Below are 27,016 nucleotides of genomic sequence, written 5' to 3'. Positions count from 1 at the left end.
AGACTCACCTGTCGCCGCAGGAGCATCAATCATCGCAGGTGGACATGGAGTTTCTCCATCAACGTAGCCCATGAGCTCCTGACCACGTAGGAAGGGGACTAATTGGGTTCTCCAGAATAGAAAGTTTCGATATGTCAGTTTTATCGAAACGAAATGATGGGCACTAGTCAGGGTATTTTGGTTTGTGGCCAGAGAGGGAGTTCCACCGGCGGTAATGGTGCGCTCGGAGGAATTGGAGGACATGGCGACGATCGGCCAGTTGTTTAGGGAGAGAGGCGATCGGAAGGGATGGTGAGAGGCGAGAGAGGATACCTGATATAACTGATACTAGATGAGATAATTGATTTTAGATTCAACTCAACTAGGATAAGGATTACAATACTAATAGCAAAACAACTCTGCGTAAGTAAACCCTATCTACTAGGAAAGCCACAAAAGACTAAGCCTATTACAAAGACTAATAATAAAGTAACAATAATAAGAGACAAATATTAATATTGCTAACACTTAGCAACTACAAAGGATCCATCATAATCTTTAATCATTTTTCTCATTTAATCAGTGTGGCAAAAATCACGCCAATCGGCGCCTAGGCGCTAGGCGATGGGAGGCCGCCGCGAGGAATGGCCTCAGCGGCCTCCTCCGCGCCGGCGGGTTCGTGGATTTTTTTTTTTTTTTTTGTTGAAAATCTGGTAAAAGTTTTGGAAGGCATAACTTTGACTCGGTTGTCCGATTTGGACAATTTTTTTTTTTTTCAAATCGCGTATATTGTCCACTAATTTCTCAAAAAATGCTTCTTTAGCTCTTAATTTTAGTTTTTTTTTTATGTATTTAGATGGTTTTAACAATATTTTGAACAATTTTACAACCACTTTCGTAAATAGTTTCTAAGAAATAACTATGAAAACCTTATGTTTTATTACTAAATTTTAAAAATTTTTAATTAAAAAAATAAAAAAATTTAAAAAAAAATTTAAAAAATTTAAAAAATCGGCGCCTAGGCACCCCCTTGCTGCCTAGGGGGCGCCTAACGTTTTTTGCAACATTGCATTTAATTATTTTTTTAAAGTAACAATTTTAGCCCAATTCAAGAAAAAATGTTACCGAGTATATATTAAACACATTTGAACATATAGTTTGATGTCTTCTCAATCTTGAACATCACCTACTTATAAATTTTACTTTTAAAAGTCGGATTCAACTTTAAATGGAATATGATGTACAAACATTTGGGTTTATAATTCTTGCATGTATGGAAAGGTATTTTAGTAATTTCCACAAATTTAGTATATATGAGGTGACCCGGTTGAGGAAAAGAAAGAAAACATGTGAAATTACTTGATTGTTTTTGACGATATGTGTAGTATAACCTATTTGGTTGAATATGATGGATTTTGTGATTGGCCGGATTAAAACAACCATTTTAAAAGTAAATAAAGAAAAAAGAAAGAATAATGTCTGCGTAATTAAAAGAGTTAAATCTACTTTTGGTCCTACATTTATTACGCATTGGACACATTTTACCCGCTTTTATTAATTTTTTCATATTTTGTCCAAACTTTATAAAAGTTGGACACTTTTAATCCACCGTTACTTTTGGGGTTAAGCCGCCGTGAAGTAGATGGGCAATTATGTCTTTTCATGTCAATTTTTTCATCAGCCTTCCATTTGTATACCACAATAATCTCAGGCTCTTAGCCTTCAACTCATACTACCTCTGCTTTGAATAATGATCCACTATAATCAAAATACTAATCCAACCTCTGCTTTGAATAATGATCCACTATAATCAAATACTAATCCTAAGCTCTTGTAGTAGAAAATTAAAACTTTCAAAATCTGAGTACTGTTACATATTTCCACAGACCTAAAACGACGGGAAAGCTTCGCTCACTGTACTATCTAATCTTTCAAAATAGCTTAAACATTGGAATTCGACCAAAAAAAAAAAAAATCAAACAGAAACCCAAACAGAGAAAAATCTTCAGTATGCAAAATATAGAACAGGGATCAAACAAAAAACTTAAACTAAATGCATAGAGAAAAAGAGAAGTTAAAAGGTAATGAGAAAGACAATGATGTACCATCAACTGGATCTGTTCTCGGGATCTCTGGACAAGAGCATCCTCAAATTGAAGAATTTCGGGAGCACCCTTCTCCTTCCGCCAAGCTCGCTTCATCAACTACGCGTCGATAGTCGAAATCAGGGATTCGAAGTCGTCTGTCATCGGAAACCCTGACCCACCATCCCTCGAACCTGAATCCATTATCCCCTTCTTCTAGTGTATACTCTTTTGGGAGGGAGGATCAACTCTCAGCTCTCAGCTCTGCAGATGAAGAGAACTGAAAATTTGCCGCGGTCGGACAAGAACTCCGCCAGCAATATAATGGACTACTACTAAATCGACGAGGATGACTGCCTCTTCACCTTCGTCGGTGCCAAGCGCTACAAAATCAAGAACGACTTCCGAGTCATGCTAATGGACTACTACATCGACGAGGATGACTGCCGGGCGGTGGACTGCTCCGCCGTGATGTTCTTCGACGGGTCGCTGGCCGTGTTTTACGCCTTCCTCCACTCCGATTCTGCCTCCAACCAAAAGGAGACGGCATGACCCGACCGCCAATGTACAACTGATGAAAAAATTCGCATGAAATGACAGAATTGCCCTTCTATTTCACGGTTGCTTAACGCCAAAAGTAACAGTAGACTACAAGTGTCCAAGTTTTATAAACTCTGGACAAAATGTGGCAAAATTAATAAAAGTGAGCAAAATGTATCCAATGCGCAATAAATGTAGGACCAAAAGTGGATCTAACTCTAATTAAAAGATTAAAGTTATTTTTTTTTTCAAAACAAAAGAGTTGATTAAAAAAATGTGACAATTCTATCTTTATATATTCATTTTTTCAAAAGGTTGAACCCAATACTAAGGCTCTCACACCCTATCTTTATATATTCATAAATAAATGCATACGAAGTATGCACCCAACACTTAAATTGAGCATGTTTTTATTGTTCATGTAGGGACCAAGGTTTTAGAAGATTTATTTAGGTATATCGAGCTAGCCTTGAAAAAAGTGTTTTGTCTATCTAACTATTTGGTATCATATAATCAAACACAGTTATAAATGAAGTAAAACAATCTCAACCGATAAACTCAAAAATGGGTATTTTTTTTCAAGACCCACCAAAAAGCCAAATTACTATAAAGAAAATAATTTTTTAGCCCCTTAATTGTTCCTTACTAGTTATACTAGTTCTTAATTTTTTACCGTTATAATATACATTGGAACTGGGTCGATCATAAATCGAATATAGAGAATATATAACGGGATAAAAGAACAATACTTTTATTAATGGGGGCGTGAGGCCCAACTGGAATGCATACAAAGCCCATAAGTACCGGCCAAAATATGGAAGCCCAAAGAATAAATAATTAAATAATCAAAGGACCAGGGGATAAATATAATAGAATAAAGAATTGAGGGACTATCAAATAAATAACCCAAGGATTAATAAATAAATAAAGTAAATCAACCTAATAATGTTACCAAGCAAACTCGAACTTAAGCATACCAATAGGGAGGGAGGAAACCAAACCACTGGACCAGGAATGCAGATGGTGTCTTAAGGATACCCACTTGAGTTTATGTGTGAATGCCAAATGATTTTCCAAGTCAATATCTATAGTACTTTACAGGGTTGAGTGGCTTTATACTTAGCATTAATTTGCTTACGGGTTTATTTTTTTCCTACTTGTTTTTATAACCCCTTTCAGGTGGGCCCAGTGTTTGAGAGCGCACGAGATAGTATAGTGTGTAGTTATGAGATGGTAGATTCTAGATTAGATTCTACTTTGGATATTTGATGTTTAGATGCCGTTGACTGATCCTTTTGTTGGTGCTTGGACACTGGGGTTTGTTCCCCAAGTTGTTAGTATTGTTTTGATGAGCTTGACTCTAGTTAGTTATCCTTTTGTAGCCTGTGCAGTCATCGTGATTGGTGGCTGTGGCGGTGACACCCGTTTTTGTTAGATTGGTTGGTTTTAAGTTATTTAATCTTACCTATCTATCTTGTTTAAGTTAAAGTATTTGGGGTTTAGATTTTAGAAAAGTGGGGTGTTACAAGTTGGTATTAGTGCGGTACGAACCGCCGGGACATAGAAAGACTAACCCTTAAGATTGAGTATAGGAACTCTAATTTGAAGTACTAGGATGGACAAGTTAAGGAATGAACTCTAAGTTGTAAGATCTAAGATGAGAAAGACTCTAAGCTAAGTGGTTAAGTGTAAGAATTCCAATGTTTAGAGATATCTGTTCAAAGCACGAGAATGTGTTTAGGTGGAGTACTCGAGAAAGCATGTTTATATGAAGTATAGGCTGTAAGCATATAGAGTTGTTTATGAGCATGTTTTTAAGATTGTTGTTTAAGTGTTGCAAGTACTTGAGTTTATGTGTGAATGCTAAATGATTTTCCAAATCTATATCTATAGTACTTCACAGGGTTGAGCGGCTTTATACTTAGCATTAATTTGCTAACGGGTTTATTTTTTTCCTAGTTGTTTTTATAACCCCTTTTAGGTGGGCCTAGTGTTTGAGAGCGCACGAGATAGTATAGTGCGTAGTTATGAGATGGTAGATTCTAGATTAGATTTTACTTTGGATATTTGATGTTTAGATGTTGTTGACTGATCCTTTTGTTGGTGCTTCGACACCGAGATTTGTTCCCCAAGTTGTTAGTGTTGTTTTGATGGGCTTGACTCTAGTTAGTTATCCTTTTGTTGCCCGTGCAGTCACCGTGAGTGGTAGCTGTGGCGGTGACACTCGTTTTTGATAGATTGGTTGGTTTTAAGTTATTTAATCTTACTTATCTATCTTGTTTAAGTTAAAGTAATTGGGATTTAGATTTTAGAAAAGTGGGGTGTCACAAGGCAGGTGTGCTGTCGTATCCCATGCGTTCCATGCCGGCCCGTGCGTTCCATGCCGGCGCGCCCAGGGTGGCAGCATGACCAGCTACCACCTTAGGCGACGGGGCGCGCTGCTGGGGCACCGGGGGGCGTGGTCGGCCACCCGGGGGCGCTCGGCTGTGGACAGTCAGCGCGGCGCCTGGCGTGTTGGCGGTGCCCCGGTGCCCTCCTCCCCGTCTTGCACCACCGCCTTCTCCCTTGCCTGACCTCTCCTCTTGCCTTGCACCCCTATTCCTGGGCCTGCCTTGTACCCTCTCTCTTTGTGCCTGACCCCAAAAAATACAGAACATAGGCCTAGTATCACATAACCATATCATAAGTCCCCCGCTTCTACTAGTTATTGAATAGTAATAAGTAATAACTAGGAGAAGTATAGAGACAAGTCCATCGAAGAATCTCTCACTTCGAACCCGCAAAGAGCTCATCGCGACCACCTTTCCTCTCTTAGCGATGGCCCAAGTTACCCTACTCGCCGTCTAATTTCCACGGGACCATGCGATGTCGGACGCGACCCCTTAGGCATATCCGAAAGGCTACTGGCTGATATGTCGCTGCAGCCGTGGGGGTTTTTTTTTTCTTTTTTTTTTTTTTTTTTTTAAGAACGAAGGAGGAGTAGGGGTCGAAGCGCTTTTCTTCAGTGTTGGTTTGGCAGCTGCACACGCGGCAATGACACTCCTTCCATTGTGCATCTTTCCGCCATCTTCGCCAAAACATCATATCTTGGTACAGTCTTGTCCTCCCACTGCTTGTGGATAGCCTGCTGCCTCATGCTAGCACCACACACCCCGTCCCCCCCCCCCCCCCACCCCCCCACTTTTGTTGCGATGGCACACTGGGTTGCGTACCTTTCCCAATGAGAACACTTGCTTAGGTGAGAACGTGAGAACAAATCGTGTGCATCCATCTAATATTATTTAATGGTCTAGATCAATCTAAATCAATCGCGTTCGCACACATTTAATTGCATTTGCACACACTTAATCTAGATCAACGAGACCATTAGATTTATAAGATTGATGCACAATATTTGATCTCACAATGTCACCTGGACCAATCTAGATCAATCGCATTTGCACACACTTAATTGCGTTTGCACACATTTAATCCGCGTTTGCACCTACTTAATCTAGACAATTAAAATTAATTAGATTAATGCACAAGATTTCTTCTCACGTTCTCACATAAGCAAGTGTTCTCATATGATCCTAAATCTATATACATACACACACACACACACACACACACACACACACACACACACACACACACACACACACACACACACACATATATATATATATATATATATATATATATATATATTTATTTATTTATTTATTTATTTTTTGAGATTGCACGCTGGATCGCGTACCTTTCCCTGCGTACCCAGGTGGAGATATATGCCACTTGGGCTCAAGACTCGGGCTTTATTCGGGCCTCGTGGTATTACGCTTGTGTGACCTTTCTCAAACGACGCCCTAGCTACTGGAAAAAGCGGCTCAGGTGATGTGCGTTCCAAAGGCGGCTCACCGAATGTCCTTGCATTGTTTCTAGTTTGTAGGTGCCATCCCGCACAATGGTCATCACCTTATAGATCCCTTCCCAGTTGTTAGCCAGCTTACCCCTTGGAGGGATTTTCTAGCCTCGCTCCTACGGAGGATTAGATCACCCACCTGAAACTGACGCGGGTGTACCTGGGAATCATTATGTCGCTTGGTGATCCTTTGGTATTTCAGTATATTTTTATGGGCTTGCTCCCTCCTTTCTTCTAGTAGGATCAGCTCGACTCTCAAGCTCTCCTCATTCTGTTCAGGATCATACCGCATCACCTAGCCAGACGGCACCAGCGCCTCTACAAGGACCCTAGTTTCACAACCGTAGGTAAGGGCAAAGGGTGTTTCGTCAGTCGCTTTCCTTGGCATGATGCGGTATGCCTATGGGATGGACGACAACTCCTCGTGCCATGCAGTTCCTACCGCCTCGACTTTCTTCTTTATGCCATCTAGCATTATCCGGTTGGTATTTTCCACTTGGCCGTTCGCTTGCAGGTATGCCACGGCCACCTTGGTGTGTTATACCCCAAAGTATACACAAAACCTCCTGAAGTCGGGGTTGTCGAATTGCTTGCTGTTATCGGACACGATTTATAGCGGTAACCCGAACTTCGTGAATATGTTTTTCCAAACAAACTTGCGGCACTGATGCCTAGTAATGGGGGCCAGGGGTTTAGCCTTTACCCACTTGTTAAATAGTCAATCATTATTATTATGAGCTTCAACCCACTAACTCCCTTAGGAAAAGGTCCTAATAGGTCGATGCCCGACCTCGCGAACGGGATCACTGAAGTGATTGGGGTGTAGTACGAGGCCGGCCTACCAGGCAAGATAGCGAACTGCTTACAGATTTAGCACTTTCTCACATATTCCACGCAATCAGCCCTGATGCGGGGCCAGTAGTAACCCAGTAAGATTATCCTTCTAGCGAGTGTCTTTGCTCCCTGGTGGGCGGCACATATACCCTCATGTACTTCGGACATCACTACTCGACCTCCACCCGGGTAATGCACCTCAACTACGGCCCTCCCAAAGGATGACTTAAACAGCTTACCTTCTATCACTCGATACGAAGATCATCATTACCTTCTTTATTCGGGATTGATCGTTTGGAGTAACCCCATTGGTTTTATACAAGAGCATCTCATGCATCCATTCATCCTGGGCTGGGAGGATGGCTAACACCTCATCCTTCTCGATACTAGGACTGTCGATTTCTATTATTTGGGCGATCCTCGAAACATATTCGAGGAGTTATTCCACCCCTTGAGTTTGTCGGGAGAGGAAGTCCGCCTCCCCGTTCTCTGTTCTCGGGATCTATTGTAATTCTCATTGTTCCAACCCAGCCAGTAGTTGTACCACCACCTCCTTGACTGCCTCATCCGGTTCTCTTTAGTTTCGAACAGGTCATTTACCTGCCCGACCACTAACCGGGAATCGGACCTGATCATTAGGCGTTGCGCCGAGAGGGCTTTTGCGAGCTTAAACCCCCCAATCAGGGCCTCATACTCTACCTTGTTGATAGATAACTAGAAACTGAAGCGGAAGGCTCGGTATATCTTGAACCCTTCGGGAGATACTAATACCACGCCTCCGCTACAACCTTTTCCACTAGAGGCCCCGTTAGTGAAAATTTCCCACTCCCGTAGGGTTAACCTTGATCTCCCTCTTCCTTCCTCTAGGCCCTCGGGTACTGCGCATTCTACTATGAAGTCTGCCAAGGCCTGCCCTTTGATGACCGTACGGGGTCTGTATTCAAGGTTGTATTGATTGAGCTCGATGGACCACTTCACTATCCTCCTAGACGATATGAGATTTCTCATGACTGACCAGTGGGGTTGGTCCGTCAAAACTACCACGTGGTGGGCTTGAAAGTAATATACCAATTTCTTGACCGTTCGGATTAATGCGTACACTGTCTTCTCCCAAGGGGTATATCTCAGCTCGGCATCGTGTAAGGCCCGATTGACATAGTAGATGGGTTTCTGGACGTCAGCTTCCTCCTTTAGGAGGACTGAACTCACCGCTGTTGGGGCTACCCCTAGATATACGTACAAGACCTCCCCTTTCTCTGGTTTGGACAGGACGGGGGTCGAGGTCAGGTAAGCTTTGAAATGATCAAAAGCTTCCTGGCTTTCAGTCATCCATGTGAAGCTCTCTCTTCTCTTCATGAATTGGTGTTGTGCGCACGAGAATCAACAATGGAAAGTTAGAATATTTTAGAATTAGTTTTATTAATTAATTAGGATGATTATCTTACAGTTGTTTTAGATTTAGTTTGTTAGAATTATATTATAATTTATGTTTATCTTAGTTTGTTGGTTAGGATTAGATTATCATATTATTAATAATTATCTCATTCATGTGGTTGTAATTTGCTTGCTAATGACTATTTAAGGTCATTGCATGCATAATGAAATACAGAGTTAAGAATTTTTGAGATAGGAAACTGAGTGTTTTCTAGAACTCGGGAGAGTTCGACCATGATCAAGTCATGGTGATCCTGACTTATCAAGTGTGAAACCTCACTTGTGGCGTCATCCCAAATCCTACGTATCACGGTATAACCCGGTGTGGCCGAGGACTTATCAAAAATACAAAAACAAACCCTTATACCCAGCCTAAATTAAACCTTTTAATTAGATTTCACCTAGCCTAATAAACTGTTCTGAAATATTATTTTAGTCAGAGTGTGAAGAGAAGATCGGGCCAACCAGGTTCGTATCACTGGGAAAAAGGGTAATGAGCTTTCCGCTAATTTGGACATGAAGCGGCTGAGGGCCGTTAGCCTCGCATTCAGCCTTTGTATGTCTTTGACCGACGTAGGGGGTTACATATTCAGGATGTCCTGGGCCTTCTCGGGGTTGACCTCTATCCCCTTATGCGTCACCATGAAGCTTAAGAAATTTCCCCCCTTACTGCTAATGCGCACTTCTTTGGGTTCAGGCGCAAGTTGTGTCTCTTCATGATTTTGAAGCATCGTGCCAAGTATTCGGGTGGGTTCCTGCTTCCTTGCTTTTGACAAGCATATCATCGACATAAGCCTCCATTATATTTCCCAACAGATCTTTGAACAACTCAGCTACCATTTGGGTGAAGGTAGCTCTTGAATTCTTCAATTCGAAAGCCATTACCCGGTAATAGTAGACGTCGTCCGGTGTCACAAATGCAAATTTTTATTCATCCTCTGATAATACCCCTTGAAAGTGTCCATGAAACTCAAGAGTTCGGATCCGGCCGTTTTGTCCACCAACTGATCAGTGCGAGGCACTGAAAACGTGCCCTAGGGGCATGCCTTGTTCAGATCAGTGTATTAGACACACATCTACCACGTCGAGGGTTTTGGGGTCAAGACTACGTTGGCCAACCATTCTGGGTACATCGCCTCCCTTATATGCCTGATGGATAACAATGTCTCTACCTCTTCCTTCACGAAGGCCCTTCGGTAGGCGGATAAATGTCGGTGTTTTTGCTTAATTGGCCGGTGTGTAGGGTCTACCGCCAGTCGATGCGTGATTATCGAACGGTCCACCCCGGGCATGCCTTTAGGCCCCCAAGCGAATACTATCGCGTACATCTTCAAAAACTGGATGATCTCCTCACGGAGATCGACTTCCAAGTCCTTTCCTATTTTGACCTTCCTATCAGGACGGGAGGGGTCTAATGCTACACCTTCCAACTCCACGGCGGGTTGTGGGCATTTCCTTAAATGTTCCTTCTCTGTTTCTTTCTCCACGGTACTCACAGATGGTGGGTTTTCTTCCAGCTTTCGGCAAGGTTTCTGGTGGCAATCTCGAGCTAACTGTTGGTCCCCGTGAACCATCCTGATTCCCCTATGAGTTTGGAACTTTAAGCACCAATGCTTCATCGATAAGATTCCTCCCAGGTCTGTCAACCCCGGTCTTCCCAGGGGATGATATTGTGAGCACAAGTTATCCTGACGACGACGAAGTCCATCCCCATTTCTCGGACACGTGGTGGAACCCCTAACTCAACGGGCAATCGTATTGATCCCTCAGTTCTGACGATGTCCCCCGTAAATCCAGTGAGCGGAGTCTTGATTGGTTGAAGCTGGTCCTGTGTGAGGCCCAACATCTTGAAGACTTCATGGTACATCACATTTACGATACTCCCGCCCCATCGCCCCCCTCCTCGTCTTGCACCGTTGCCTTCTCCCTTGCCCAACCTCTCATCTTGCCTTGCACCCTTGTTCCTTGGCCTGCCTTGTACTCTCTCTCTTTGGTCCTGACCCCAACAAATATAGAACACAGGCCCAATATCCCACATCCCCATCATTAACTTTTCAAAAAAGTTACAGTTTTTACTCCTAGAGTAACAAAATCATTAAACTATATTAAGATTTTGCTTAGTACATGAATATTTTACTTTTTTTAATCTTTATTCTTTATAATTTTTTCAGTTTTACTATTTCATATGTAAAATATAGAATTGACAACATTCTTTCTAAAAAATTTTCTCTTCAACTGTGGTACATATCTATATTTTTCTTACACGAACATGTTTAAATTATTTTTTAAATTTTAGAAATGAAATATTGATACTAAAGAAGATTATAATTAAAGAAAGAACATTAAAAAGTATTAAAATATCTATTTACTAAGTAAAATTTTAATAGATCAGTTGAATGGTTTTGTTGTTCCAGGTGTTAAAACTACAACTTTTTTGAAGAGTTAAATGTGTATATTACAATAGTAAAAAGTTAAGGACTAGAACAACCAATAAAGAACAATTGGGGACTAAAAATGCATTTTTCCTTTACTGTAAATTTATTTTCATCTTTCTCCTCCCTGGCTCCCTCTTCTGATCTCTCATTCAACTCATCCAAAAACTCATAAAAATGAATTAATTAATAGCATGCACTTGCAATAATGATAGATAATGATGTTACTTAACGGATTTACCTTCTTATAGGCTTGGGGACTAGATTCATGGAGTCCAAGATATAGTCTGACGAAATTAAAAAAAAAATGAATTATAAAAAAGGTGAAATAAATAAATGAGATGAGAACTGAATTTATTGTATTGAATAATATAATTACAAATGTACATATTACATGTATATATATGAAGAGAGAGTCTAAGGGAGACTGGGATAGGGAATCAAAATCTAACTCAAATACATAGAGTCCTAATACTTCCCCTCAAGCACAAGGTACAGTAGTGACTTGTAGCTTGTCTCTAAGAAAAGAAAATCTCGGGCCAGGTAGAGCTTTAGTAAAGATATATGCCAGTTGATCCTTAGTCGAAATAAAATTAACCGGTATATCTCTATTTGCAACTCTGTCTCTAACAAAGTGATAATCAATTTCTACATGTTTAGTCTGAGCATGAAAAATAGGATTTGCACACATGTATGTATCACCAAGATTATCACACCACAGCTTGGGAGTAAACACACCGGTCACGCCAATTTCATGCAGCAGAGAGAGAATCCAAATTACCTTAGCACAGACATATGCTAGAGCTTTATATTCAGCCTCAGTAGATGATCTAACAACAGTTCTTTATTTCTTACATACCCATGATATAAGATTGGAACAAAGAAAAATAGCATAACCACTAGTTGACTTACCATCCTTAGGACAGCCAACCCAATCAGAATCAGAAAAAAACATGTAAATCTCTAGATACTGACATCCTTATTCGTAGACCATAAGTAACAGTTCCCTTTACATACCTCAATACACATTTCAATTGCCCCCAATGAGAGACCGTAGGAACATGCATGTGTTGACAGAGTTGGTTGACCGCAAAGGACAGATCTGGACGAGTAACTGTAAGATACTGTAAAGCTCCAACCAAACTCCTATACTGTGTCATTTAAGTCTGCATTAAAGACAGTGGATTTCAAAACAAATATAGGAGTGGCTAAAGATTTACAGTCTGTCATGCCAGCACATTTTAAAATATATGTCATATATCTTTGTTGAGAAAGCAAAATTCCATCATCACACTTAACGGTTTCAATCGCAAGAAAGAAACCAGGTTCACCAAGATCCCTAATCTTGAATTCATATGACAATTCTGCTAGTAAAGTACTAACAAGATTCTGATAATTGCCCATTACAAGAATATAATCAACATATACTAGAACATAAATGAAGCTTGAATCTTGCGAGTAGTAAAATAAAGATATATCAGTTTTTGAAGCTTTAAACTCTACTGACATCAGAAATGCATGCAAGCGATTAAACCAAGCTCTAAGAGATGGTTTTAATCCATATAGAGAACGTTTTAACAGGCAAACATGATTAGGAAACTTTTTATCAATATATCCTGGTGGTTGCTTCATATAAATAGTTTCAAATAATTTCTCATTCAAAAAGGCATTGTGCACATCAAGCTGATTAACAACCCAACTAGAGGATATAGCTAGAGAGAGAAGTAACCTGACAGTTGTGGGTTTGACTACTGGGCTGAATGTGTCAAAAAAATCATGTCCAGGTACTTGATTAAATCCTTTGGCTACTAACCTTGGTTTGTATCGTTCAATTGATCCATCAGCTTTCTTTTTGTTGCGAAAAACCCATTTGCATCCAATAACATTCATATATGACTGTGATGGAACGACACACCAAGTCTCATTCTAAAGAAGTGTTGCCTTGCGCCACTCACCATGTTTTACTGCTTGTGTATAACAAGTAGGTTCAATAGGGCAAACTTGAGCAGAGAGAGACAAAAGGGGAGCCTCAGAACGGCTCCGAGTAGCCATGGTGTGTGTTCGGACCGTTGGCCGTGTAGATTGCCCCTTATGCTGGGCTCGGAGTCGGGTGACAGCCACTGTTTCAACGGGCTCAGTGTGCTTGGCCTGGGCTGGTTCCTGCTAGTTAGTGTGAGCCGGGGCCGGTTTGAGCGGTGCATGCTGAACCGCAGTAGCGGGCGGGACCGGAACAAGCACATATTCTGCCCACTGTTGATTTGTCTAAACCAAAGGTTCTTGCAAAACACTTTTAGCACTGAAATGAAAAATTGCATCATCAAACCGAACAAGCCTGCATACATATATCTTGTTAGTCTGTAAGTCCATGCACCTATACCCCCTAAATGACTCAGGATAGCCAAGAAAGACACAAGGAGAAGATCTGTAAGACATTTTGTGACGATTATATGGACGTAGGTAAGGATAGCATAGACAGCCAAAAATACGAAGAAAAGAGTATGACAGAGGGGATTTATGCAACATGAAATGAGGACTTGATTAATTTAACATAGTAGATGACATCCTGTTAATTAAATAAACCGTAGTCTCAAATGCATAATCCAAAAACTTAGAGGGAACAGAAGCACGACTCAAGAGAGCTAAACCTGTTTCACGACCATTTTGTTCATGAGTGTATGCACAAAATTGTCTACGAATAATGCCTAATTGAGCTAAGGTGGAATGTAACTTTTTATATTCAGCTCCTAGATCAAACTGTATGAGTTTAATCTTACGATTGAAGGATCGCTTAACCATAGAAAGAAACTTATCAAATATGACATAATATTTTTGCTTCATAGAAAAATACCATGTGTAACGAGAATAATCATCAACAAAGATGACAAAATAACGATAACCAATGGAGGATAGCAAAGGAGTTGGTCCTCAAATATCAGTGTATATCATACGAAGAACATCGAAACTATTAGACTCAACACGTGCTAAAGGGAAACGTGCAGATTTTCCCAATTGACATGCTGAACATAAATTAGAATTACAACGAATAGTACGACTAGAGCCACTAACAGACAAGACTGAAGAATTTGACTAAGGACACGCTGATGAGGATGACCCAAACGATCATGTCAAATTGAAGTGGAAGCACGAGCGGAGAGAAACGCGGAAGGAGACGAAATTGAAACAGGAAAAGTGTATAGGCCACCCGAACTACTGTCCCGTAGGAGGATTTCCTTGGTGGTGATATCTTCCACAAGAAAAAAAAAAGGATGAAACTGAAAGAACACATTGTTATCTATAGCAAAACGTTGAACAGATAATAAATTGGTAGACAGACCAGGAACATGCAATATATCAAACATCGTAAAAGACCTAGAAGGGGTATCAAAAGTATCATGACCAACACGACTAATAGAAAGGCCCATACCATCACCGACACGTAAAGTGTCATTACCAGTGTACTTCTCCGAGGTAGAAAGGGTAGCTACGTCTGGAGTTGCATGATTTGTGGCTCCAGTGTCCGGAACCCAAGTATGAGAATTTGACGAGGTTTTAGCACCCAAACCATTCTGAAACACCAAATTAGCCTGAGAACCCGGAGCCCTGAATAGCGCCGAAAATAGTTGACTCCCGTGTGATCGAAACCATTACAAATTTGACACTGATCATCAAAGCGCCGAAAACAACTAATTCCCGAGTGATCGAAACCATTATGAATTTGACACCATTCACTAAGGCGCCAAAAACAATTGACTCCCGTGTAACCGAAACCACCACAAATTTGACACTAAACTTTAAAGCCACATTTACTACGCTGCTGACAACGATGCGGACTACCATGATTCCAACTACCATTGCCTTGTTGCATGATTTAAAAAAAAAATTGTCAACGAAGAGAGTTTGTTTTGCTACCTAAAAAGGAATTCTGCCCAAAATTTGTTGCTAGCTCCTAGAAATCGACGCGGAACAAATCTCGCACAGAAGTCCGATTTCTTGAACCTCTGCAGTAAATTTCTCCTCTTTCTTTTTTTTTTTTGCACGAGTGACAAAGCACTCATATATGGCTAGCAAATATTACTCCACGTAGGATGAATTGTGGATTGAGAATAAAGTGATACTTTACTTCGTACGTATGTTATGCATTCGTCAATTCGTGAATCACATAACCTTAACTAACTGATATCGTATGAGAACTGAATAATTATATTAAATAATATAATTACAAATATATATTAGAGGTATATATAAAGAGAGAGTCTAGAAAAACCGAGATATGAAATTATAATATAATTCAAATACATAGACTCCTAATAAACGATATAACTTTCCTCCACTTATAAAGTTTTTAGATTTAGAAAATGGAAATTACAAGCTAGATCATCATTAATAATTTAATATGTACTTTCTATATTATATGCCACTTAAAGTTGTTGGAAAAATTAGCTTAAAATGGCATAAAATGGCATATTAAGTGGCTATTTTGTGGTACAATTATCAGTGGGGTCCACTTCTGATTTGGGTCGGGTCAAAGTGGATTCGGATTCTTCGTAGTAAGACGAAGAGATTGATATATTGTACGCTCAAAACGGATAATGGGTGAATGAGATATTGATTCTCAAAGTAGACCCATTTAAGTTGGGAAATGAAGGGAAAATGTAGGACTTTGTCCCACATTGGTTTGGAAACAAGATTTGCCCCCCTTATATACATGAGCTCTTTTCAAGCTTGTAGAATTGTATAGCATAGAGGCTCTCTCACGCGGGGGGGGGGGGGGGGGGGTGCAAATCAAAATCCAACTAGAGGACATCAAAAAGGCTTGAAATCAAGAGAGGTTGTGATGCAGTGAGCACGAGAGATGTACTCTCGTGTTGCTGGTACGTGTGCTCTCGTGTGAACCTGCACCCCAACGGTCTGAAACCCGAAAGTTCAGCCTGTTGTACAGATTAAACTCATCTGTTACGGAATTAATACTGTTTTAATTCCAATTTTAAATCTAAGTTTAATCCTACTTAGTGGGTGACCGTTACAGGTGTTATACAATTGGTTTAATACCAATTAAAAGCCATGTTGAATGCTATCCCTTCCAACAGCCCTATATAAAGAGAGGTAGAAGTAGTAGCATTTTACATAGTGAGAAACAAAGGAATTCCAGTAGCTTTTCATCTCAAAACTCTGCTTCTACTCTCTTCTTTTAGCCAACCAGTGTTCCAGCTTTGCTTTGTTTGCCGGGTTCCTTGTTTAGGTGCTTAAACAAGGAATCGTAGCACGTTTTATCCTGGGAAACCTAGGCTACAACGCTCCTAGCACTTGTGAGAGGTAGCAAATAAGGTTTTAAGGAAAAGAACTTCGTGTTCGAACTCGTGCTAAACCTTTACCCAAACACTCAACCTTTTCCTTCCCAATTTTCTGTTTTCCCATATAATATTAATCTTTCCGTAGGATTATTATTATTTTTGGGAATTTTCAACCATATTACCCAACAATCTTAAAACCTTATTCCGTTTCCCGTTGGTTGTTTATCTCTAATTTCCTAGAAGAAATGGAGAATCCAGTTTTGCCAGCTCACGGGGAGGAGAATGTTGTTCAGAACAACAATGGTGGGAATGGCAATAATGTTGCTAATTCCCAAGCTACACCAGTGAACGTTGGTTCACAAGATGGTGGGAGCACCGAGGGATATATGCCCATGACTCGGGTACCTACGGTACCGAGTGGTTCGGCCGAAAGACCGGAGAAATTCACCGGTATTGGATCTAACTTCAAAAGGTGGCAACAAAAGATGTTGTTCTACCTAGCAACTCTCGGCTTGGCGAGATTTTTGACCGAGAAGGTTCCCGAACTAAGGGAACAGGATGCCCAATCCGTGATGGCAGTTGGCTATTGGAAGGATTCGGACTTCCTATGCCGAAACTACATCCTAAATGGATTGTGTGATGCGTTATACGATGTATATCGCAAGATTGGCACAACGAAAGCGCTGTGGGAAGCTTTGGATCATAAATACCGAAGTGAGGATGCCGGCTCAAAGAAATTTGTAGTTGGCCGATTCCTCGACTTCATAATGGTTGATTCAAAGACCGTGCTAAGTCAGGTAGAAGATTTGCAATTAATCTTTGACGAGATCCGTGACGAAGGCATGGTGCTAAGTGAAGCCTTCCAAGTGGGATCTGTGATCCATTTGTTGCCTCCAGGGTGGAAGGACTTCAAGAATTACCTTAAGCATAAGCGAAAGGAAATGAACCTGGAGGACCTGATCCAGCGACTCCGAATTGAGGAGGGGAACAGGACGAATGATGGAAGAAATTCTGTCACTATTGGTGCTAAAGCCAATGTTGTGGAGCATGCTAAAAACTCCAAGAAGAACAAGAAGGACAAGCAAAAGCTAGGTTCGAAAGGAGGCATTACCAAGAAGAAATTTCATGGAAAATGCTTCAATTGTGGCAAGACTGGCCACAAGTCCTCTGAGTGCAAAGTTCCAAAGAAGAAGAACAAGAGTTCTGAAGCCAACATGGTTGAGGAAAGCAATCAGAAGGAGGTCGAGATTAGCCTTTCGGCTATGGTGACCGAGGTGAACCTCGTGGACTCTAACCCACGAGAGTGGTTCATCGACACTGGTGCAACAAGGCACTTGTGTTGCAACCGAGAAATGTTCAACACCTTTGAGACCGTTGAGGGCGAGAAGGTTTGGATGGGAAACTCTACTCAGTCTGCTGTGGAAGGCGTGGGCAAGGTGGTTCTGAAGATGACTTCCGGGAAGGAACTGACGTTGAACAACGTGCTGTATGTTCCAGAGCTGAGGAAGAATCTGGTGTCTGGCTCACTGTTGAACAAGCATGGCTTTCGCATGGTGTTCGAGTCAGACAAGGTTGTTTTGTCTAAGTTAGGAATGTTTGTAGGCAAAGGTTATGTAACTGATGGGCTTTTTAAGCTCAATGTAATGCCTATTATCATGAATAAGAGAAAAGTTAATTCCGTTTACTTGCTTGAGTCTTCCAATTTGTGGCATGGTAGACTAGGTCACGTTAATTATAATTCTATACGTAGATTAATTAACATGGACCATATTCCTAACTTTCAAATTAACACAAATAACAAATGTGAAATTTGTGTTGAGGCAAAATTAACGAAAGTACCTTTCAAATCGGTTGAAAGGGAAACTGAACCACTAGAATTAATCCATAGTGATTTGTGCGATTTTAGATCGATACAAACGAGAGGTGGTAATAAATATTTTATCACATTTATCGACGATAGCACACGTTATTGCTATGTGTATTTGCTTAAAAGCAAAGACGAGGCCTTGGAAAAATTCATTCTTTATAAGAATGAAGTTGAAAACCAACTTAATCGTAAGATTAAGAAAGTCAGAAGCGATCGAGGTGGTGAGTACGAAGCACCTATTGGTGACTTCTGTGCGAGTGTAGGTATAATACACGAGCGTACTGCACCTTACTCACCTCAATCGAACGGTGTTGCCGAGCGAAAGAATCGTACATTGAAAGATATGATGAATGCGATGCTTATAAGTTCGGGCCTACCTCAAGACGCGTGGGGTGAGGCTATTTTGACAAGTAATTACCTTTTAAATAAGGTACCCCACAAGAAGCTTGATAAGACTCCTTATGAGCAGTGGAACGGTAGGAAACCTTCCTACCAGTACCTAAAAGTGTGGGGGTATCTTGCCAAAGTTTTGGTGCCAACACCTAAGAAAGTAAAGATAGGTCCTAAGACGGTGGACTGTATCTTTATTGATTATTGTAACACCCCGTGTTACGAGTCCTAAAACCAATTAGTTCTTTAATCAATAGCCCAAGAGAAAGAATAAATTATAATCATTAATTAGGGAAAAAGGCCCACCATAGCCCGTGGGCCCTCATATATAAACCCAACCCCTAAACCCAATCCTTAGTTCCAAAAGGAATAGAATTAGCAAGCCTATAATATTAGTTCCTAATTAGGACTCCTAAATATATAAATAGGGGACTTAAGAGGCACCTAGAACCTCCCCACAAGAATAACGCCCCACCACCCCAAAAGAGCTCCAAGAATCCCCGTAGAAGAAATCAAGAAAGCAAGAAAGCTTAAAGAAAGACCCTTCATAGCCAAGGAATTAATTAAGGCTAAGAGGTAACCCATGTCTCAACAAAACCTATTTTCATAGTTATGATTCCCCCTTAGGGTTTCCCCCATATTATTGTGAATGGCGAGATCTGTTGATTATTATTGATGCTTGACGTGATGATCCCATGAGGGATCTTGATAATCTTGGTATTGGGAGATTCTTGATAATTATGGTGTTCTTGATGATTATATGGAGTTCTTGATGATTATGTGTTGTTCTTGATAATTGTGTGATGCTCTTGATGGTTATGTGTTATTCTTACCGAATCTTGCAATTAGAAGATGAATCGTATCCTTGTTGATATAAAAGTGATTAGAACCCTAGGTTGTATCGTATGTTATGATTCTTGGATTGTGGGGTGGGGAAATCGCATGTTTGGGTGTTGATTATGTCTAGAAAAGCATGATAGGTTATGTGCCGTTCGTTTCTCGTATTTGATCCGTTAATTGTCTACGTGTTGTCGTTAATTGCGTTGTAAGGTGTCTAAGCATGGTTTCGGGTTCCACAAAGGTTCCCGGGACGTTATTGTGTGAAAAAGAGTCAGTGGGGGGTAGGGGACCCGCCACCTACCCACGGCTGAGAAACACCGCCCGGCAGCGGGTAGCCGGCGGGCGGGCAGCTGCCCGCCGGCGACCCGCTGCCCGGAACAGTAAAGTCCGGCGGGCAGCCGGCGGGTGGCCCCCACCCACCGGCTACCCGCTGGAAATTCCCCCATCTCGGGATCCCGGCTTCCCCGTTTGACGTTCCCCCGATCCCCGTGGTGTCCCAACGAACTCCGTTCATCGTGCCTATGTCTAGTTTGATATTTCGGGTGCCGTTCGTAGGTTTACGAGTCTATTACATTGCATGCTAGTTGAATTGGTATCCCATTGACCTAGGTGGTAGAAGTATGAACCCCTTAGGACTATTCTTAGTATGTGATGGATCACGCATAGGTTTTGTTATACGTTTTCTCCCCCTTCCTAATGTGTAATGTGGGTTGCATGTGCTTGCTATGTGTTATGTGTGTGTGTTACCCCAATTCGGTTGCGATCGGATTGGTTATCCTGAGCTGCGGTTCAGAAGCTGGCTACGGTCAGATTGATACTCTTGGGCTGCGGTCCACCGTTTGGTTGCGATCAAACGTTTCTATACGAGCTGCGGTTTGTCCTTTTTCCTGGCTGCGGTCAGATGACATTCTCTTGGGCTGCGGTCCACTGTTTGGTTGCGATCAAACACTATGATGAGCTGTGGTTCATCGGTCGGTTGCGATCGACCCCTCCGTGTTGCGATACGGGGCAGGGTGCTGCGGGGCCGTGTCAGAGCTATATGCGCTGACCCTCATGTATGGGCATGCGATTGGTCCTGTGGCGCCAACAAAGTGTGTTATGTGTTGTGACAGGGACGAGTTGTGATTACGAGTGTCTTGGGGGATGTGACTATGGGATTTATATTGGGGATTGTTCATGTTGGGTTATGATTATTGTTTATGCTTTGTCTTATCTGCCTTATCTGTTGTGAACTGCATATGCTTGTTATAACTGTTGCTTGTGTCTGGCCTTATCTGTCGAGTCATTCCCGGTTTTAAAGCTAGAGTTCGTAGGACATATCTTCATGCTCAAAATGATTTTCGTATATCTATATATATCTCTATATGTATTGTATTTCAACGCGTTGGAGTGGGTCACCAGCATCTCTCGCTGAACAGATATATTTGGCTTTCAAGCACAGAAGATTAAGTCACTGGAGTGCGCTAGAACTTAGAAGTAGATAGTTTCCCTTTTGGCCTGCGTGCCACGTTTACGTATTTACGCTTTGAGGATATTAGTTAGTTAGCCTGTGCACTTGGGTTCTCTAGCCCAGGTGTGGCATAGCACCCCGAACGCTTGTATTTATATCTTGGGATTTAATAAGATTCTACCTTTATTATAAGTTTTAAATGTCTTGAAAATCTGGGGTGTTACAGTTGGTATCAGAGCCTAAGTTTGACCCTAGGAAAAGACTCTTAAAGACCGGACCTTAGGACATTAGGCTTGAACTCCAGGTACTTAGGAACATAGGTCTTAGGGATCTTAGGACGCACGGTGAGATTGAGAAACCTACACATCACCTCCCCTCACTTCATCCCTCTCTAATATAAAGAAACTCTCCCCCGCTTATTACATCAAGGTGAAAACACAAAATAATATCAACCTTTAACCACCAGGATGGCACCCAAGAAGAAACAGACAGGAACACCGGGACGCCCTACTCAGGAATTCCTGACCCAGAATCTACAACGCCTGGCCCAAATCACCCAGGCACTAAGTACTGTCATTCCCCAACCTCTACCAACAAACGAGAACTTGGAGATCCACCACCAAGTCTCGGCACACCAACCACCCACCTTCTCGGGAGACGAAGACCCCACGACCCTCGAAGAATGGATTGAGACCTTTGACAGGGTATTCAGGGCAACCCAATGCCCCGAACACCACCAAGTCGGGATAGCCTCCTTCTACTTCAGACACGAGGCCGACATCTGGTGGGCACATGAGGGACCTACGTACGAACAAGACCCCAGATTCAACTGGGAAGGCCTAAAAACACGGTTACGAGAACAGTTCTGCCCCAACCACCTGAAAGCCGCCACATGCGAGGAATTCCTCCATCTAAGACAAGGGGCAGCCCCAGTCTCAGAATACTACCAACGATTCTGCCAACTGGCTCGCCTCACCCCCGAACTAGTATCCACCGAGGGGATCAAAGTCATGAAATTCTTAGCAGGCCTTAACCCCGAACACCAGAGGGCCTTGGCCGCCCAAGAACCAAAGACCCTCGGAGAAGCCTACGCCAAGGCATGCCAACTACAACAGGTAACGAACCCGCCCCAAGGGACGCAACTGGGGTATAAAAGGAAGCCCAAAAGAAGTCACCCAATTCCCACCAAAGAGCCTAAGAACCCCAAAACCACCTCACTTGACCAGGCCATCACGCCGACTGCCCGGGGAAGGATCCTTACCCTAAGCAAAGCCAGGATCGGAGATAGCAACATAGTCTCCGGAACTTTCCTAGTGCACGCCACCCCAGCCACCATACTATTTGACTCGGGGCTACCAACTCATTTATAGCAACCAAGTTCGCCGCCCAGCTCGGCCTTAACGCCAGCACCAAGGTCCGACTCCAAGTCAAGGTGGCCTCGGGCGAGATCATAAAATGTGATCGCATGTACGAGCATGTAATGATCACCATTCAAGGAGTGGAATTTCCCAGCAACCTAATCTAGTTCCAATTAGATGGGATGCAAGTAATCTTGGGCATGGACTGGCTAGGAAAATTCCAAGCGCAAATCCTGTGCGGAGAGCAGAAAGTGGTCCTACGAGGACCAAACGGTAAGAGGGTGTCATACCGCGGTACCCGCCAGGATCCGGAGATCAAACTTGTAAACATGATGAAAATTAAGAAGTATCTGGGCCAAGGAAACGAGGCCTTCTTATGCTCAGTCGAAGACCTCAACGCCAAAATACTCGAACCACGAGCCATCCCAGTGGTAAACGAGTTCACCGACGTCTTCCCAGACGAAATTCCTGGGGCACCCCCGGCCAGAGAGGTCGAGTTCACCATAGGCCTCATACCGGGCGCCGCCCCGATCTCTAAACCACCCTACAGACTAGCACCAAAGGAAATGAAGGAACTGAAAACGCAACTCCAAGAACTGCTAGATAAGGGTTACATCCGACCCAGCACCTCCCCATGGGGAGCACCGGTACAATTCGTTAAGAAAAAGGATGGAAGCATGCGACTGTGCATCGACTACAGGGAACTCAACCAAGTTACAATAAAGAATAGGTACCCCCTTCCCCGAATAGATGACTTATTCGACCAACTTAAAGGGGCAGGGGTATTCTCAAAGATCGACCTAAGATCCGGGTATCATCAAATCCAAGTGGCCAAACCGGACATCCAGAAAATGGCCTTCCGGACACGTTACGGCCACTACGAGTTTACCGTAATGCCCTTCGGCCTCACTAACGCGCCCGCCATATTCATGGACCTCATGAATCGAGTATTCCGACCTCACCTGGATGACTTCGTCATTGTGTTCATTGACGACATCCTAGTCTACTCCCGAAATAAAGAAGAACATGAGAAACACCTTCGCATATCACTGCAAACCCTCAGAGAAAACCAACTTTACGCTAAATTCTCCAAGTGCGAATTCTGGCAAGACAGCGTAGCCTTCTTGGGCCACGTGATAACCAAAGAGGGGATCAGGGTGGACCCCGCTAAGATTCGCGCCGTTAGAGAATGGACCACGCCGAGCTCACTCTCGGAAGTCCGAAGCTTCCTGGGCCTGGCAGGTTATTACAGGAGGTTTGTACCCGACTTCACCAAGATAGCCCAACCCCTCATTAAGCTCATGAAAAAGGAAACCCCCTTCCGATGGGACAGCGACTGCACCTCAGCCTTCCAAGAATTAAAGGACAAGCTAACCACGACACCCGTACTAGCCATCCCCTCCGGAACGGAAGGATTCGAGGTCTACAGTGACGCATCCAAGAAAGGGTTGGGATGCGTGCTGATGCAAAAGGGCATGGTAATAGTGTACGCATCCAGGAAACTCAAAACCCATGAAGAGAATTACCCCACCCATGACCTCGAACTAGCTGCTATCATATTCGCACTAAAAATCTGGAGGCACTACCTGTATGGGGTACAATGCAAAATCTACACCGACCATAAAAGCTTAAAGTACATCTTCACCCAAAAGGACCTAAACATGAGACAACGAAGGTGGATAGAACTCATAAAAGACTACGACCTAGACATCCAATACCACGAGGGAAAAGCCAACGTCGTTGCGGACGCCCTAAGCCGAAAGACGAACCATTCCCTCAACACCACGTGGGTCCTACCGGACCAACTGTACAGGGACTTCCAAAAACTACACTTAGAAATAATAGAGCAAGGACAAACCCGCCCCAATGCCTACCTACTCAGCACGCAAGCCATACCCGCCCTCTTCGAGGAAATCAAGGCAGGGCAACATCAGGACCCGGAACTAGATAAGATTCGCCACGACCTAACCCAAGGGAAGGCAGGCCCCTTCGAAGCACGCCCGGACGGCAGTCTCCGTTACAAAGGAAGGTGGTGTGTACCCTCAACGCACCCTCACTTGAAACAACGGATCTTGGAGGAAGGGCACAACTCCCCGTACTCAGTTCACCCAGGAGGTGACAAGTTATACCAAGACGTAAGGAGGACGTTTTGGTGGCCAAACATGAAGAAGGAAATCGCAGACTTCGTGGCCAGGTGCCTAAATTGTCAAAAAGTAAAAGCGGAACGATGCAAGCCCAAGGGGCTCGTACAACCCCTTGAAATACCACAAGGAAAATGGGATTCCATATCCATGGACTTCGTCGGATGGTTACCCCCAACGAGAACCGGCAAGGACAAAATCTGGGTCATAGTGGATCGGCTGACCAAAACAGCACGATTCATTGCCATGAAGGAAACATGGACAATGACGCAACTAGCCCAAGCCTACATAAACCGGGTAGTGAAATACCACAGAGTCCCCCGAAACATTGTGTCCGATAGAGATTCCAGGTTCCTCTCGCAATTTTGGAAATCGCTACAATCGGCATTGGGGACGCAACTAAAACTAAGCACAGCCTTTCACCCCACCACAGACGGCCAAACCGAGAGAACCATCCAAACCCTCGAGGACATGCTAAGAGCCTGCACGCTAGACTTCCAAGGGACATGGGAAGAGCACCTAGACCTCATCGAGTTCTCATACAACAACAGCTACCACGCGAGCATTCGCATGGCACCCTACGAAGCACTATATGGTCAAAAATGTAGAACCCCCGTATGTTGGGAAGATATGGTCAACCCGGTAACACTGGGCCCCCAATACCTCCAAGACACCATAGCTAAAGTCAAACACATCCAGGAAAGGATGAAGTCCGCCCAAGACCGCCAGAAGTCTTACGCCGACCTAAAGCGGAAACAAGCCGAATTCAACCTCGGGGACAAGGTCTGGCTAAGGATCTCGCCCACACGAGGAGTAATGAGGTTCGGAAGAAAAGGAAAACTCAGCCCCCGATTCATCGGGCCTTACGAAGTCGTAGAGAAAATCGGGGATTTGGCCTACCGCCTCGCCTTACCCATCGAACTAGAACGGGTACACAACGTGTTCCACGTATCTCAGCTAAAGAATACATACACGACCCAAGCCACGTACTCCAACCCGAGGTCGTAGACCTCGACGAGTCACTAGTATACGAAGAGAAACCCGTAAGAATCCTGGACACCAAGACAAGAAACACCCGGAACCGAGCCATAGAAATGGTGAAAGTCCTCTGGACCAACCACGGGAACGAGGAAGCAACATGGGAACTTAAGGACACAATGAAGGAGCGGTATCGCGAGCTTTTTACACCAGGTAACTAAAAGAAAACCTTTCACCAAGGGCCAAGCTTCGGGGACGAAGCTTCCTGTTAAGGGGGAGAGAGTGTAACACCCCGTGTTACGAGTCCTAAAACCAATTAGTTAATTAATCAATAGCCCAAGAGAAAGAATAAATTATAATGATTAATTAGGGAAAAAGGCCCACCATAGCCCGTGGGCCCTCATATATAAACCCAACCCCTAAACCCAATCCTTAGTTCCAAAAGGAATAGAATTAGCAAGCCTATAATATTAGTTCCTAATTAGGACTCCTAAATATATAAATAGGGGACTTAAGAGGCACCTAGAACCTCCCCACAAGAATAACGCCCCACCACCCCAAAAGAGCTCCAAGAATCCCCGTAGAAGAAATCAAGAAAGCAAGAAAGCTTAAAGAAAGACCCTTCATAGCCAAGGAATTAATTAAGGCTAAGAGGTAACCCATGTCTCAACAAAACCTATTTTCATAGTTATGATTCCCCCTTAGGGTTTCCCCCATATTATTGTGAATGGCGAGATCTGTTGATTATTATTGATGCTTGACGTGATGATCCCATGAGGGATCTTGATAATCTTGGTATTGGGATATTCTTGATAATTATGGTGTTCTTGATGATTATATGGAGTTCTTGATGATTATGTGTTGTTCTTGATAATTGTGTGATGCTCTTGATGGTTATGTGTTATTCTTACCGAATCTTGCAATTAGAAGATGAATCGTATCCTTGTTGATATAAAAGTGATTAGAACCCTAGGTTGTATCGTATGTTATGATTCTTGGATTGTGGGGTGGGGAAATCGCATGTTTGGGTGTTGATTATGTCTAGAAAAGCATGATAGGTTATGTGCCGTTCGTTTCTCGTATTTGATCCGTTAATTGTCTACGTGTTGTCGTTAATTGCGTTGTAACGTGTCGAAGCATGGTTTCGGGTTCCACAAAGGTTCCCGGGACGTTATTGTGTGAAAAAGAGTCAGTGGGGGGTAGGTGGGGGGTAGGGGACCCACCACCTACCCACGGCCGAGAAACACCGCCCGGCAGCGGGTAGCCGGCGGGCAGGCAGCTGCCCGCCGGCGACCCGCTGCCCGGAACAGTAAGGTCCGGCGGGCAGTCGGCGGGTGGCCCCCACCCACCGGCTACCCGCTGGAAATTCCCCCATCTCGGGATCCCGGCTTCCCCGTTTGACGTTCCCCCGATCCCCGTGGTGTCCCAACGGACTCCGTTCATCGTGCCTATGTCTAGTTTGATATTTCGGGTGCCGTTCGTAGGTTTACGAGTCTA

This window comes from Ipomoea nil, unplaced genomic scaffold (assembly GCF_001879475.1).
Source record: "Ipomoea nil cultivar Tokyo-kokei standard unplaced genomic scaffold, Asagao_1.1 scaffold0202, whole genome shotgun sequence".
In the NCBI taxonomy this organism is placed as follows: Eukaryota; Viridiplantae; Streptophyta; class Magnoliopsida; order Solanales; family Convolvulaceae; genus Ipomoea; species Ipomoea nil.
The sequence above is the reverse complement of the archived record's forward strand: the minus strand, read 5'-3'. Positions refer to the sequence as shown.